Genomic DNA, 18543 nt, shown 5'->3' with positions numbered 1-18543 from the left:
TAGAAATCCAATGCCCCGTTCTCTAAATACAATTCATTACGGGCCACGCCAGGGAATCTGTGAAAACACAACACTGCAATTACCTCTAATTACAATGTAGCGGCAGTTTATCACGAGTTCAACGAACACACACAGATTACATTTCAAACGCGATGGAAATTTACCCCTAGATTCAGGGTCTATTTACAGGCAACTATACATTCATCATAATCAACGCTGAAATCTGAAGGGATTAAACAGATATAATGCACTTTTAAATGCGAATACAAGGATCTACATCTCTCATCCGCTTTGAATGGACATATTCAAATGATCTGACCAACATATAGGCTAATCAACTTACATAAAAAAAAATCATATCGGATATAAACAGGTATGATTCAGGCCATATAATATAATACAATGTTATAAAAAGTAGGGTTTGTTTATTCAGTGGGTTGGTTACTATGGTACTTTGAACGTTGCTGGAGAGAGCTTCGATACTTCTATCCTAGTAACGTGACGTTGCGTAGTTATTATTATTATTATTAATTCAGTAGATGAACCCTATTCGTATGGAACAAGCCCACAGGTGCCATCAACTTGAAATTCAAGCTTCCAAAGAATATGGTGTTCATTAAGAAGAAGTAAGAGGAAGTAAAGTAAAATACGGAAAGAAGAGATACCACTTATTAAAAATAATAATAATAATAATAAATAGATAAATAGAAAAAAATGATCAGAATGCAAGAAGAATAGTAATAGGGTAGTAATACATTCCATTTTCGCTTGAACTTTTGAAATTCCAATTGCACGACATCCCTTGCAAATGGCATGTCAGGTCGAAAAGAGCATCGCAGGTATATACCTAACTGCTTCCTGTGTGCATATTGTCTATCAGCCAACTCATTAAGATTTCACACACTTATATAGTGGCTTAAAAATAAAAATGAGTTTTCCAGCAACTATGGAGATCACAGAGAGAATGGAGATTGGCCTGTGGTTATTGCAGTCTGCAGATATGCGCCTCCTTGGAACAGGCACTACAGCGTCATAAAAATCTACAGACTCTAGTAATCTCAAACTGGTAACGCAGGAAAATTTGGAGATTGTTTATTCTTTTGATAATTTCTTCGTTCCTTCGTCATCTTATAATAAAGATTATTTGTTTTTATGTTCCCAACATCTTACAGGATTCCCCAACGTCCGAGGCATATCATTTCGTTATCTTCTGACATAAGAGAGTAGATGAGTTTTTTTCGAGTGCACATCTGTTTGAGATACAATTCTCGGCTTTCAGTTTTATAGACCACACATTTTAAGAAATACATACCCAAACACCAGCATCTAAAATCCCAAGGTTTGTCAATGTGTCTAAGACCACCAGTCACAAGTGAGGTTAGTGATCATCTTCCGTCTTAGTTGCTGATATTTTTTTCATACGTCGGCATGTTCGTTTATAATGTCACCCCAGCGTTTTCAATTCAAATCTCTAGTAGTCTGTGTCAGTCCTGTTTAAGATGTCTTGTATATATATATATATATATATATATATATATATATATATATATATATATATATATATATATATATGCCTTTTGAACCGCAGGTTCTCAGTAAATCTTTTGTCCAGAGATTACTGGCTCCATGCCTTTATCCAACATCGATTTTTAAGGAAAGAGGCCTAAGTCAACCGTCCCCAACCCCAACACTGGACTACGAGGACAGTATACACAGACACACACACACACATACATACACACAAATATATGTATATTAAATTTATATATATATATAATTTAATTATTACATTGTAACGTATGTATGTATGTATGTATGTATGTATATATATATATATACACATATATATATATATATATAATATATATATATATATATATACACACACATATATATATACATATATAATATATATATTTATATCTATATATATATATATATATATATATATATATATATATAGATTTAGAGAGAGAGAGAGAGAGAGAGAGAGAGAGAGAGAGAGAGAGAGAGCGAGAGAGAGAGAGACGGAGCATGCGTCTCTTCATTTCGGTAAAATATGGAAGCAAAACGCTTCCCAAAATACAGTACGTGCAGAATTCGCAGCTCAAAATGCAGGGACAAGCCTGCGGCAGATGAAACGAGTATAGGTGCTTGATATCTGGGTCCTGCTTATCAACCGCAGCGCTCCTGAGAGCTGGGAGATAACGACAAAGTATCTGCGAAATCCCAAAGTATTTCCCGTTTTCTGTCTCGGCAAAATCCGTAGCAATGACGTCATACCCATCGGACGACGCGTCCTGACGGACACGAGAGGAAAGAGCTTCTGTCTCTTCTACCTCTTTCCTCTTTCTCATCTTTTCTTCAGAATATCCTCGCCTTTCCATTCGCCTGTCGCCGCTGACAGACCTGTCAAATATTTTCGCCCACCCCCCGCCCAAACCCAGACGTGATCACGGCGACATATTGGAAATTAAAAAGTCGAGTAAGTCTGCAATAAGCAAGACTTTGGAAGAGTTATCAGCACGTATGAGACACGTACGAAAGTCATGGCGTTTTCATCACTGCGTCTCCACTTTCCTCAATATCACATTCTATCCGTGAGCCATATTTTTTTAAAGATAATATATAAAGCATTTTGATATACATAAATAATACATCCATAGATACATATGATCTCGTATCTTTAATTTAGTAAACTATTCAAAATATAAATTTCGAGTGAAATCAAATCTATACAGAAACATACATACATAAAATGCTAGCGAAAAATTATTGGAGAATATCTTTAAAATCCTCAAGAACAGTATCCCTCTATACCCATTTTCATAGATCCTACGTAATACGGCTTAAGGCTTCACCCATCTAGGATCCACTAAGACTTAAAGGATGCAGTATCTATCCAAACGCATCGATTAACAAAACCGATATAGGAATATTCGTATTTTCTCTCTCGCCCTGAGGAAGCTGCATATCACGAGAATAATAATAATAATAATAATAATAATAATAATAATAATAATAATAATAATAATAATAAAATCCTTTATTACAGTCTGGTTACTTCTCCAGTAAACTCGGACATTCGATCACAAGGATATATGTAAAAGAATTCTAATCTAGACCGAAACATTATTATAAATGTTAGACAAATCTCTCCTCTCTCTCTCTCTCTCTCCTCGTCTCTCTCTCTCTCTTCTCTCATCGCCTCTCTCCCCTCTCTCTCTATATATAATTATATATATATATAATATATATATATATATATATATATATATATATATATATATATATATATATACATTTGTACACTCGCAAGAAAGGTGTAAGAAAAATTCGGGGATACCGAACTTTCATCTGTATTTTTGAAGGCAAAATCCGACACTGTGATCTTTCTTGAAAAATAGACGAGTGGGTTGCATACTAACCAATCAATCTGGTAGCCCGAGTTCGCTCTCCGGTACCGCCAATGCGGAACCAGAGGAATTCATTTCTGGCGATTGGAAATTCATTTCTCGATATAATGTGGTTCGGATCCCACAATAAGCTGTAGGTCCCGTTGCTCAGTAACGAATTGGTTCCTAGCCACGTAAATAAAAATCTAATCCTTCGGGCCAGCCCTAGGAGAGCTGTTAATCAGCTCAGTGCTCTGGTTAAATTAAGATATACTACATTTTTTTTAACCGTGAATCCACGATATAGCAAGGGCCGTGACCGTAGACTTTCATAATTTTGACTATATAAAAAAACCATTGAAGGAAATTGACTCCCCAAAAGTTGCTTGTGCTTCATTAGTAGCCTTGGTCTTGTGTCCTTACCTCTTACAATTTTTAACATTAATTTTAAAAATGGATATTGAGACACACGCTGTATCTTATTGTACAACAAATGAGCCTATTCAATTTACAGGTGATAAGCTGCAGGCTAAAAAATACTTTCTTTACTAACCTCCAAGTTTCCAAAAGTTTAGAAATGAAATTTAAAGAACATATAAATCCCAAGATAAAATATTAACACGAAAAATAGCTTACAACGAAATAAAACTGCATTCACTTTCTCTTAGTAGCTATATGGTATTTTCACAATTAAACATCAGCCAGCAGACTGCTAAAAATGTAGTGGAAAACCATTCCATTTCTAAAAATAGATAATGTATCGCTCACAAACACACACACACACACAAACAAACAGACACACACACACACACACACACATATATATATATATATATATATTATATATATATATATATATATATATATATATATATATATATATATATATATATATATATATGTATGTATGTACATATACATAAAGCCTGACCACAGCCACATGTCCACACAATTGCTATATATAATATATATATATATATATATATATATATATATATATATATATCTACTATATATATGCATATATATATAATTAAAATAAGACCCAGAGCTAAAATCTCTTACCGTACTCCTAAAATGTTAATTTCTCACTGACGTCATTATCCAGACATCCCAAAAACCCCCTTCCTGCCTGGCTTACCTGAAGAAGACTAATTAGCAAACCAAGCCAAGCTTCTGACGGTGGGCCAACTTACCTGCGGAAGAAAAAAAAAGAACAAGAATTTGAAATAAGGCATGGTAATGATGCCGTTTTGGGTACAAACACTTTGAACATAAATGGTTTTGACTCTCTCTCTCTCTCTCTCTCTCTCTCTCTCTCTCTTTGAATTTATTACCTGTTCCATACACACACTAGTATATATATATATATATATATATATATATATATATATATATATATATATATGTGTGTGTTGTGTGTGTTGTGTGATGTGTATTGTTTTGTCTATACCGAAAAACATTTACGCCGCATATATTGCTTGGTAACGAAGGGGAATAAATTAAATCCAAAGGGAATCATCAAATATATCTGGCTCGGCCAGGATTCGAACCTGGTCGTTTGTTTGAGAAACGTTGATAAACGGTTGATTTGACCATTAGGCCATCAAAAGACTGTCCTCAACACAAGCACACAGACCCTTAAGAATACATACGCATATATAAAAGATAATATACGCCTACATATGATATATATATATATATGTTATATTAATATTTATATATATATATATTATATATAATATATATATATATATATATATACATATGGGTTACAAGAACTTAGAATATTGTTGTTGATTATGATGATGACAGCTACATTTAACACATTCTAACATGTATAGAACATACAGGCTATTTCTCGCAGACATACCATCACTCACATGTATACATAACACTTGGCAATGTATAAGCACAACAACACGAACGTATTCCATAAAAAAAATGCTTGCAGACGTACTGAACTGCAACAGACAAGAATCATATACACCTACAATAAGCGCAACAAAATCACTGATCATAACAAGTCCAACAACTACGCTTAGTTGTAAAAAACAACATCGAATAACAATTTTTCATAGACAAGTTGTACAATACTTTCGTAAAAGAAGCAACACAAACAAAGACAACAGCACTTCCGTTCTTAAAGAATCACAACATCATCAATAACATCAACAACAACAACAACAAACAACGATTACACAAACACTTGTGACCACTGGCAACAATAGCAGGAATGAAACAAAAAAATATGTATATCCCTTGATGACTAGAGTGCCTCGCCTTCCAAAGCTGGTGGTGCTTGCAGCCGAAAGCAATAAAAATAATAAACAAGAAATAAATAAATAAAAAAAAACATGGGTCCAATCACCTCCCCTTGATGAACGACGATTGCAGTACAGAATTTTTCCCCTGGACAAAGTCATAAAAAATATATCGAATCAATTACTACATGACGCAACGTATGTAACACCCACACGTGCCGTTTCCGTGGAGTCTGGCATTTCAAGAGGGAAAAGGGGAAGAGCTGGAAATCAAAGTGATTTTAGTTAGGGAAAAAAAAAAAGAAAAAAAACGGAAACTAAAAGCCGACATTCGGGGCCGCCAGACGTATGAATCTGGTTTGCCAGACGATGCTACCAGACGTGCGTCATAAGTTTGAAATATGGAAATACTACAGTAGATTCACATCAACCGTGCATTTGATGTCTAAGGCCAGTCCCTTACGCCGCTCCTGATTGGGTGTTGATAAGCCAATCAGGGGGCTAGAAACTCTCAGTCTCTCAAGGGAGTTCACATGGGTAGGAGCTATTTTCCACCTCTCCTGAGAAATACGTCTTTCAGAAGTATCCCCCAGGAGAGGTGGGACATACACCCTGCCCATGTGAACTCTCGAGAGAGACTGAGAGTTTCCAGCCCTGTGACTGACTTATCAACAGCCAATCAGGAGCGTTATAAGGGACTGGCCTTAGACATCAAATGCACGGTTGATGTGAATTACTATAGTTGGTGGCCATCACTGGTTCCACCTATTTTTCAGTACTTAGCAAGTAGACATGAACACAGCATAATGATACGAATAATTTCTGCTTCCCTGAGTTCTGGAACATTCCTTTCCTGAGGCAGTTGGTTATAGCTCCATTTTTCTTCTGCCGCAGCTACAGAAGAACGGCATGGACCTGGATGACGTACTCTCGAGACAACAATTGTCGCGAATTAATTGTAAGTCAAGAGTCTATACATATTAAAAGAGTCGAAGACAGAAATTAAGCTGATGTGATCAGCTGCAATGAGAAAACAGAGCTCAGAATCAAATCCTCAGCAATGACAGGTAAATACTAAGTAGATTTCGTTTATAACCAATTTATGTGCATGCTCATCAAAGCAGTGAATTCAGTACCTGGTTAGTGGGTTGCAATTACGGTGGAATAGGACATGGGCCTTGCTACCTCATCTGAATAGAGTATTGAAAATCATTTTACACATGTGTGTGATTGTCATTGTGTTTCTGCATGTGTAGAATCCCAAGAGAAGTGATGTTTTGGTGTTTGAGGAAGAGGAGAGTCCTAGAAAAGTTAGTTAGGGTGGTCGAGATGATATATCAAAGAACGAGCACAAAAGTAATAACAGCATTTGGGGAGACAGAAAACTATGAAGTTAGTGTTGGATTACACCAGGGGTCAGCATTAACTCCATTTTTATTTGTGCTGGTCATGGATGTGTTAAGTGAACAGATCAGAAATGAAGAGCTGTGGGAGTTGTTGTACGCCGATGATCTTTTGATTACTGCCGAAAATGAGGAAGACCTACAGAGAAAGGTTGGAGAGTGGCAGGAGTCTTAAAGGTCTTAAAGGTGAATGTGAATAAAACAGAGGTTTTGGTGAGCATCAGGGAAGACAGAGGCAGAATAGTAATGCAAGAAAGAAGAGGCTCGATTTTAAAACAGGTGGAAAGTTTGAATACTTAGTTTAAGTCAAGAGGGAGGATGAAAGGCTGAAGTTGACAGTAGGATAAAAGTTGTGTGGGCGAAATGGAGAGAGGTAGCTGGAGTAGTATGTGATAAGAAAATGCCAACCAAGCTAAAGGTTAAGATCTATAACAAAGTGATAAGACCAGTGTTAATGCATGGATCGGCAACATGGACACTAAAAAGAAAAGAGGAAGTAAAACTTGAGAGAACAGAGATGAGAATGCTGAGGTGGATTATGGTAATATCACTGACTGAGAGATTGGAAAATGATGAAATAAGAAGGGCAGGCTTAGTAAAGATTACAGAGATGATAAGAGAGTCACGATTGAGGTGGTAAGGGCACGTGTTGAGGATGGATGATGAAGAGGGAGTGAAGAGGGCTTGGAAGGAATATGTTAGAGGAAGACGATCGAGAGGGAGACAGAGAATGAGATGGTGAGATAAGTGAAGGATGATATGGAAAGAAGAGGTTTGGTGGAGGATGATGCCTTTGATAGAAGGCAGTGGAGAAAGCGCATCAGGCAACCGACCCCTTAATGTAGGGATAACGGAGGGAAAGAAGAAGACTGTATGGAATTCCAGTATGCTTTGATCATGTACTAAAAATCATCAAAATATCACATCTACATGAAAAATCTGACAAAATAATCCTTTTAAAAAAATTAGTTCTAGCATAAATATATTCTAGGCAAAGGCCAACTAAATTATTGTTATTTATTGACGATTATGATTCATTTATTTCTTGCCGACTGTCATGAAAATCAAGTTATGAAGTGTCACTGCATATAGGTGTAAAATAATAATAATAATAAAAAAATAAGTTTGTAGATAATCGCAGAATATTTTAAAGAATTTCAAAATACCTTAAAAAAGCCTGTGCATCTATAATTACTTGAAATCTAAATTGATCTTGAAATAAAAAAATAAATAAATAAAAATAAAAGCATGGATAAACCAATATCAATTTCACTTCGAATAACTTGATTAAATCTGGAAATAAAATATGAAATATGGAGCTTTATTACTCTCGTTCTATTTATTCTTGAAGCCAATGGGGATACAGTAAACTCATAAGCTCAAGTCATGATGTCATAACCCAACATAACGGTGCGTGTTTTCCGTATTGTTAAATCCCCATACGTTTGTGATGTGGTGGTAGGGATGGGGTTGGGTTGGGTGGTGGTCGGTGCTTCAACCAGCGTTGCAGTGCTTTCGGCATTTTATATTTCATTCATTCATTCCCTCTGGTCTCTTGTAATATAAGTACTCAACTGTGTCTACATTTTCTTAATCCATTTCGTCTCTTTAATTTACATTTTGATCTCTTTAATTTAGGTATACAACTTCTTCAACCACATTTTCTAATTCCGTTTGGTCTCTTTAACATAGATAGACAACTTCAACGTTTTCTTATTCCGTTTGGTCGCTTTAACTTAGCTGTACAACTTCTTCAACAACATTTTCTTATTCCGTTTGTCTCTTTAACTTAGCTATACAACTTCTTCAACAACATTTTCCTATTTCATTTGGTCTCTAACATAGCTATACAACTTCTTCAACATTTTCTTATTCCGTTTAGTCTCTTTAACATAGATATACAACTTCTTCAACAAAATTTTCTTATTCTATTTGGTCTCTTTAACCGAGATATCCAACTTCGTCGATAACATTTTCTAACTTCAATTTTCACCTCATTTTGATATAAAATACGTCCAGTCGCCTGTATTTTTTCAGAAATGTGACTTGGTGACCTCATTAATCTATATAATGAAAACAATAAGAAGCTTGTTTGGAGACCAAAGGCCTCCCCGAAAAGGTTCGTTCTATCGAAAAATTGCTGTACACTCTCTCTCTCTCTCTCTCTCTCTCTCTCTCTCTCTCTCTCTCTCCAAAAATCTAATCAATTGATGCCAGACACGTTGGCCAACTATGGTAAAGTTTTCCTCGAATCCATACACAACGTTTTGAGTGACAAAGTAATGAACCACATACAAACACTCAATATGAACTTGAAACATGCCTTCTTGCCAGAGGTAAGAATGGCTTAATGTACTCTATAGAATTTCAGGCTCCACTTCGAACCTTGAAAACCAGAACTTTGTCGGCTTCAGTTGTCAATGGACCCGTAAGAAGCTTACCCTTGATGGAATGTACCGATTAACTATTACAAAATGGCATTGCGTAAAATATGCTGGTTAAGACTATAAGCTGCAGTCACCACAATGCATGGTCATCAACATCAGTTGCACTCTATTTGCTATAACCTATACTCGGTTTTTTTCCATCTGTCCATCCGCCTGTGGTGCTCGCGCATTACCACTGCGTCCCGGGCTTTAAATAGTTACGCTATGTGTAAGTTTCAGGTAAATAAAAGGATACCTGGGTGTACATTTGCAACTGAAAAGTATTTTAATAATTTACTGTGTGCGAATTACACCGTTAATATTCGATTAAAACACTTATCAGTTGCAAATGTACACCCATAGCGTAACTATTTAAAGCCCTGGACGCAGTGTTACCATGCGCGAGCACCACAGGCGAGTGGATAGATGAAAAAAAACTGAGTATAATTATATTGGAAATTAAACGCTTGATTCAATTATGCACATATCATTTTTTCAATCTGTACATAATCAGTGACTCAATCATAAAAACATATACAATCTACTTCATAAAAACATTTTGTATTCAGTTCCACAAGGAAAATATTATTAAACATTAATGTGGAATCGTAGAAACGTTGTCAATACATGTATGCATATATTTATGTAACTACGTATGATTTTATGTACGGATTTCCGCGGCCCCAAATTAATAGCACATCATTATCTGAAGAGGAGTCATTATCGGTGTATATTTTTATACAGTATATTGAGGAAAGCACACATACGTATATGCATGTATGCAGTTTCTCTGCGATATTTAGCTGCACAAAGTTAGAAGTTGGCCACGGAAAAAAAAAACCGGAGAAGCAGGAGAAAGCAAATAAAAAAAAATTAAAAATGAAGAGTCAAGGGGGATGAAAGACAAGGAGCGGAAAAAATTAATCCGCTGAGGTAAGAAAAATGCAGGAAAGAGAAGAGAGAGAGAGAGAGAGAGAGAGAGAGAGAGAGAGAGAGAGAGAGAGAGAGAGGGGTGGTAAAGCTGGGGAAGACATACATGTTCATTATGATACTTTATAGCAGAGGATTATGACGGGGTGGGAAGGAATTTTAAACGTGAATCTCATAAGGAGAGAGGAGAGAGGAGAAGAGAGAGGCGAGAGAGAGAGATAGAGAGAGAGAGAGAGAGAGAGAGAGAGAGATTCTGGAATTTTAAAAAATGGTCTCACAGTCTTATTATATATATATATATATATATATATATATATATATATATATAATTATATATATATATAAGATATAAAAAAGAGAGAGAGAGAGAGATGTATCACCAAGAACTAAATATAGCTCTTCTTTGACAGACTGAAATTTGTCACCCGTTTAATAACGTCAGCTGCCGTGTACACTTGTCTGAGTAGCTTTGATTCACTTCCATTATCGTTTACTATTTGTTTTCTTGTTGACCGGCTCACTTATATATATATATATAATATATATATATATATATATATATATATATATATATGTATATATATATATATATATGTATATATATATTAATCAATTTGGATGTTTATGCATCGGTGAGATTATTAGGAGATTACGGGGATTAATCTGCATGTCACTTCATTAATTATTCAATCGGGCTTACTCAGCCCGCATGTCTATAATCACTGAGCCTGTTTCATCAAATCTTTTTCTTATTCGTCTTATTAATCTCTCGGTCACTAAGCTTCTTATATGTACGTATGATTATGTTTATTTGTTGGTTTACCTCTACAACTTATGACTTATCTTATTCGCTTCGCTTCTCTCGAGGTTACTTTTTGCAAATTGTTTATCGTCAAAAACAAAAATCTTAACACTAAGCCAATCAAGGACTTATCAGGCAATAAAGGAATATTTACATCTGATGGATGTTTTCCTTCTCAAGTTGGTAATACTATTTTCGATTCGTTTATATACAACCGAGAGAACTTTCCTTATTCCTAAAGGAAATCAGTTCCCCATTCATATTTCGAGATCTATGGCATTAAACGCTTAATTCCTTTTACCCAGAAGTTTCTTTTTCATATAACCTAAACTAGCCAATCACCAGCATACTACCTGAAAATCAAGCCAATCAATGGTAACTAATAAATATAAGTTATAATGTCACTCCAGAACTTGCTATCTAAAAAGCAAGCCAATCAGTAAAAATAAACCAATCATTATTGTATTATGTTAATATTAGTCAGAAAAATTGTACCCTTACGCAAATCAAATTGTGGATAAAACCACACTTGACATTACTCTTACTAATACTCAGTTTTCTAAACTATTCCCTACCATGGTTAGTTAGCTAACTGCCCTCACTCTTCTGTACCCATCTTACCTATCAGCTAAAAAAGAAAAAAAAAACACAACCAACGAAGTATGTCATTTCTTTAAGAATGTTTTTGCACCTAATTTACCCAAAAGGCTAACTAAAACCTTTGCCAATCAATGATTAATAGGTTAATCAAAGGTTCACTTCATTTACATTTAAAAGTGTATTTTTGGGTACGTACCCTAATCAACTGGCAACTTGATAGCTAAAAACTAGGCCATTCATAAATAAACCAGTAAAAATGTTTCCTTCACATACTAAGGAGTTTTTCATGCCTAAACTAATAGATAAGGAACATTCTAATTAAAAATTATAGATATCATAGAATAATAAAACAATCAATGGTTCACTTATTTTAATAACAAACGATATGATATTTTCCTCTACCTAGACTAATAAATCAATTACCTAAAAAGTACAGGACAATTAATGGTTCCCTACATTTATATACATAAAAGTATTCTCGCCAGGAATTTAGTCAATCAGCTATATGGCGACTACGAAATAAATCATTCAACAAATCCTTTCATTTATATAAAGAGTTTTTATCTGTACCTCAATCAGTCAATAAGCAACTTTCTAAATAAAAACGAAGGCAATCAGTAATTAATAAGCCAATCAACTATTCCTTCTTCAGGACGAAAGTTTTTTTATTTTTTCTCTCCTTTTCATCCAATCCTCATCCTACCGCCTTCTCAGAATTCCTATCTCGCATCTCCCCAAGCAGCTCCAACTAACTTTACAATCTCGTCCATATTTACTTTCTTTCGGACCCGAGGGTCTGCTTCGGTATACGGCTGTGCTCGCGTTCTGCATGTCAGAAGTGGTTTTCCTCCCACGAATTTGTTATCAACGGCTTGGATGCAAGAGGAAGGATGCAAATACGATTTCTCAATTATATATACTATATATATATATATATGAGTCTAATCATATCACCGTGATTCACATATACGCATTAAGCTACAAGTGTCCTTTAATATCTAATTCGATCTACCTCGGAATTAGTATATTTCATATATTGTTAACCGAAGTGGAATATTTTAGTTGATAATAATTTCGTCGGTTCCAGCGTGCGAACCTAGTAACCAAGAAATCAGGACGTACAGTGAAGCGCCTTTAACCACACAGCTAACACGAGAGGTTCGCGCCCGGGGGCCGACGAAATTATTATCAACTAAAAAATTCCCCTTTGGTTAACATATATGAAAATATATTAATTCCAAGGTAGAGCGAATAGGGTATTAAAGGATATTTGTAGCTCAATGCGTATGTATATGTATATGTATTGTATATGTATATATATATATATGTATATACATAAATGTATATATATATATATATATATATATATATATATATATATATATATATATATATATATAGTATATAGTATATATAGTGAAAATAACGGAAGCATGGCCCTATCTAAATAACTGTTATAAATATTTCTCATACTTGCTAATTACGAACTCCCAATTCTGACTCATATTTAAACACCGTTAAAAGTAGTATCGTAACCATCCTTAATTCCCGCTTGATTGTTGTTTTAGTATGAACTATAAAGCGTCACTCACCAGGGAATTGATGAAATTTGAACACGAAATCCAGCCATTTATCAGCGTTCAAGAAATTAGCTTCTCTTGACTTTCTTGCATTATACGCAATTTCTGTAAAAAATACTTGATGAACCATAATAACAACAATTGTGTTTGCTTCTGTTGCAATCTTTCTATTGGACAGAAAGACTATTATACTTTCTAGTTTTCTGTAAGTAAGTATATCTTAGTTTAACCAGACCACTGAGCTGATTAACAGCCTTCCTAGGGCTGGCCCGACGGATTAGATATTTTTACGTGGCTAGAAACCAATTGGTTACCTGGCAACGGGACCTACAGCTTATTGTGGGATCCGAACCACATTATATCGAGAAATTAATTTCTAATCACCTGAAAAAAATTCCTCTGATTCCACGTTGGCAGAGCGGGGAATCGAACTCGAGACTACCGAATCGGTAGGTGAGCACGTTAACCACTCGTCCAACGAGGAACTCTTGTTTTCTGTAAAAGAAAACTATTGAGATGGCTCTGGCTGGTCGTCCGCGCTTTTTCTGTCCGCCCTCACATCTTAAAAACTACCGAGGCTAGAGGGCTGCAAATTGATATGTTGGTCATCCACCCTCAAATCATCAAACATACCAAATTGCAGTTCTCTAGCCTCAGTAGGTTTTATTTTATTTAAGGTTAAAGTTAGCCATGATCGTGCATCTGGCACCACTACAGGTGCCAACAACAAAGGCCACCACCAGGCCGTGGCTGAAACTTTCATAAGCCGTGTCTTAAGAGTTTCATACAGCATTATACGCTGTACAGAAATCTCGCTGGAAGGCATTTTCCATTTGTATCATCTCTTGCTGTGTCTTCTGGTGTTTAACACAAATTATGCATTCGATTACCTTACAATTCCATCTTCATGTCATTTTATTAGCAATTCTCCATTCCTTCACATTATTCGCTGATATTCTTCCATGCTATCTATACAAGTTACTCAACTTCATTTCTCAGTTTAGATATTCCTAGTTATTTCGAACAACAGTCATCTGTTTCTTTCTTCAAAAGTCTAACTCCAGCAAACCTTTGCTACAACAGGAAACTTTGATCCGTTTTCCAAACGTATCTCTTCATGATTTCTGTCCTAAAATTCGTTAACACTTCAATTTTCCTCTCTACCTTTTATCACTTAAATTCTATTTCTCCCACAATCGGTTCTTCCATTTCTTGCTCTTAGCCAACAATCATTACACTCAAGGAAGTTTTATCGGGAGATTTATGGTCTTTTGCCTTTAGCAACAACAATAACAACAACAACAACAACAACAATAATAATAATAATAATAATAATAATAATAATAATAATAATAATAATAATAATCACGCTATTTCCAGGATTTCCGCCGCTGCTCATTTTTTTTCCATCATTTTCATTTTACTTCATTCTTTCTTGAAAACAGCTTCCGTTTTGTCTGGCAACAAACTTCCAAAAAAAAAAATCGCCTCCTCTTTTCCGTCACGGCCCCAATTCCGCAATTCCTCTATTCACTTTTACCTTTCCACTTTATGCACTTGTAAAATGACATGCGCTGCTTGCCGTACCACCGCCGACGCCCCTCAGTTCTTCCAGCTCTCTTCCTCTCAAAACATCCTCCCATATTGTTGATTATACCATAAAATACAGACATTTTAAACAATTTCAGAAGAAGGGCAAACGGTATTTTTACGGGATATTTCCTGCCCTTTCTTTATGCTCTGTTTATATTTATGTCTTTTGTGAATGTTTATGATTTTTTAAAGTCTCGTTTGTGTTTTCACATTCAATCCCCAAGGGGCTGGCATTAAACACGGCGCCCATATTGGACATAAACTGTTAGGTGCTGAACCATGGGGCGCGTAGCGATCTTCAGTTCTACCCTGGCAAACTAAACCTACATAAAAAACAAATAAATAAAATATAAACGATGTCGGTAAGAAAAGTAGAAACAACGAACAGAAAAGGCTAAACATGGAAAGAAAACCACACCCAACAACACAGACACATAAATATACAAACACACACACCAAAGAATAAAATGAACAATATGGCAATAAAACCAACATCTCTCATTTATACTTCTGAAAGATGGAAGTTCCTCAGAGCTAAGTGTGACTTCCCGAGTCGAAAACTTCACCACGAGGGTCATTCCTTGATCACACTGCACATAGGATCAATTCTCATTAAATAGTCGGATATCACACAAAATGTTGGATGTGAACACGAAAAGATGGAGAGGACTGGACATCTTTCCAGTGATTTCAGCAAATTCTTCCTGCATCAATTTCAATGTCTCCTCATTGAGGCCAAAGCGTGGTAAGCCTATATTCTCAATCCCGAATTTGGGATCTTAAATAATGTCACAGGTTGCTTCGCAAAATCTTTTTATTCCCACGGCACAGAAAAAGGCAGAAACTATGAAGCAACTGACAAAACCCTCATAAACCCCGTCCCGGATAATTCGACCAAAGGAAACAAACAATCTAATCGTTTCCGAGCGTCGACAATCCCCCTCGCTATTGCATCTGGGACCCTTCCTACACGCAAACAATCTGGTTAAATGGACAAACACCACGCAGCTTTTGATGTACGGACAATTTCATTAATCAGTTATGCGCTATGAAACATGTAGTCATAACAATTACTCGGCGTTTTATTTTAGCTGCGTTGGTACGCTTTACGAAGGCAGAGGAGCGGCACGGATTCAATTTATAATTATTGGAGTCTTCTTCAACGACGAAATTAAATCAAGCCGCTATCTCCAAGATACGACTTTGAATCACAAATCCTATCTAATATCCTCCCGGGCATGACAATAAACAACCGCTTTAATGGCACCATAACGTCGAATTACTGACATCCAAAGTCAATATCCTTCCCCCCGGCAGCCACCAGCCTCCCACCGGCCACCCAACGCCACAAGCCCACCTACCGCCAAATCGAAGAGCTACCAAGAATCTACATCATATAACCAACAGTGGCAAATAATGATAATATTAAAAAAAAACACACGCACACACACCAAATGCCTGCCTCAAGAGCTGTAGAGATAACATCCTAGCAAGCGACCGAACATCATCTCAAACAGCTATCTGTTTTTCTCTTAACAGCCGTCAACTCACCCCACTCAACAACTACCAAAATCGTTCAACCAACGAACAACCAACCGAACTCGTGCCAACAGCCAGCAACTGTCCATTCCCCCCCAACCCCCACCCTTCCCCCACCCCAAAACGTATACTTCAATAACGACAAAAAACTACAACAAACAGCAATCAAGCGCTCCCCATCGACTACAAACCCACCAAAAGCCATGCTTCACCAACCCACAACGGCCCTCCGCGAACGCCCCTCCGACAACCACAAACATTGCTCAAACAACCACTAACACTTCTTCCCCAACAGCCGCTGAACTGCTTTTCAGACAGCCACCAAGCTCTTCTTCCTCCTAAACAGCCAGCAAGAGCCTTTCCCGAAGTGCCACCAAGAGCCCTTCGCCAACAGCTACCCGCCGCCAATACTTAGCCACAGATCCTAAACACCGCCGGAGTGAACATATTCCAAGAACATATGCCAAACAATTAAAACCTGGAGCGCCAGCAACTTCAGTCAAGAGCCATTCCAAGTGAATTCATAATAGACGCCACACTGACACTTACTGTGATTGGCAGTAAAGAAGACCAGAAGGGAGACAGAAATGAAGGTAAGACATAGGCTAAGCATCAGTAAAAATGTGAATTAGGAAAAGAGGAGACGACAGAACAACAACAACAAAGGAAACTGCGAGGACTAGAAGAGCGACGTGAGAGACTGAGGAACACCAAGAAAATAAAGACAAGATAGAGGAGGGAATGAGGAAATGCAGAGAAGGTGAGACTGGGAGAAGGAGGAGGAGAATCGGGCATGTGAACTACAAGGGTGGATGGAGGGTGGGAGGGCGCAGGTAGGGGGCTGAGGCGGGGGCCGGCGTTGCAAAAGTCTACGTCGTTGGACGGCCGACATTACAGCAAATTGCAAGAAGCGTCAAGCCATATTTGTAGCTTCATTTTGATTAATTAAAGGTAGGCACCAGCAGCAGATAACTGTCGAGGACCAGGGACACAATGGCATCATAAAAACCATGACGCTCGAGATGATGGCACCATTTCTCATTCTTCTTTTTTATCCTAACAAGAGGACGGTATGTTCGCCGGCCATGTTTTCCCAAACTTCACTGCGAAGTCAAATGAAGGTTAGGCCGTTTAAGAGGGAGGACGGAGCAATCAGGGAGGAGAAGCGTTGCCAAATGGCAGAAAATTTAGCGTGGAGCGTGAGGTAAACCAGCTTCGTTTCTAACATAAGGGGCATACCCCTCATCTTTCAAGAAACTAATTTACGCATATTGCACATACAAACCGACATGCACACATGTTATATAAAATCCTATAATATATATATATATATAGATATATATAATATATATATATATATATATATATTGTTACACTAAATATGTGTAATCAAAGAGTTCACGAAATCCCTAGGGAACATGTGAAATCCCCCGAGGGTTATAGTACTAAACACGGCGATACAGTGTAGTGTTTGGTACTAGTCCCCTGGGGGTCAAATGTGTTTCACCGAGTTAAATGCACTTAGGGACATTTTGGTCCCCCACGGGTTAGTAATAAACACGGCGAAATACATTTGACTTCCCAGGGGCTAGTACTAAACACGGCGAAACATTGTAGATGAATCACTGCTTCACCGTATTTAGTACTAGGCCCTCGGTACAAAATTTTACACAATAGCTGTGAAATTTTATGGATGCCAGCAGGCATAAATTCATAGAATAAATCTAATATAAATCAGTTCTGCATAAATGCGGATAATGTCAAGTATTGATACGTAAACAAACGTACGTGAATACCCTCTCATACATATAGTAATCACCATAAGGAAAGCAGAAGCCAACAGCTAACATTTCATCGCCCTCACTGACCTTGTTTGCGCGAATTCCATTTCAATATGTAGTCCACAAAATCCTTCCAAGAATACCTCTGCAAATCCTTTTCCCTTTACGGTACGTGAAAAAATGTTGCGTTTCCCGACCGGGGAGGGAGAGAGGGAGGGAGAAAAAATATA

The 18543-nt window shown here is 36.8% G+C and overlaps 1 protein-coding gene across 1 annotated transcript in view; it reads right to left on the bottom strand.

The window, feature by feature from the left end:
• LOC135205613 (ankyrin repeat domain-containing protein 29-like) overlaps positions 1-18543 on the bottom strand; it is a 481897-nt gene that overhangs the window by 130532 nt on the left and 332822 nt on the right. The window lies entirely within an intron of this gene.

The sequence above is a fragment of the Macrobrachium nipponense genome, chromosome 24 (genome assembly GCF_015104395.2).
Source record: "Macrobrachium nipponense isolate FS-2020 chromosome 24, ASM1510439v2, whole genome shotgun sequence".
Classification (NCBI taxonomy): domain Eukaryota; kingdom Metazoa; phylum Arthropoda; class Malacostraca; order Decapoda; family Palaemonidae; genus Macrobrachium; species Macrobrachium nipponense.
The sequence above is the reverse complement of the archived record's forward strand: the minus strand, read 5'-3'. Positions and strand labels throughout refer to the sequence as shown.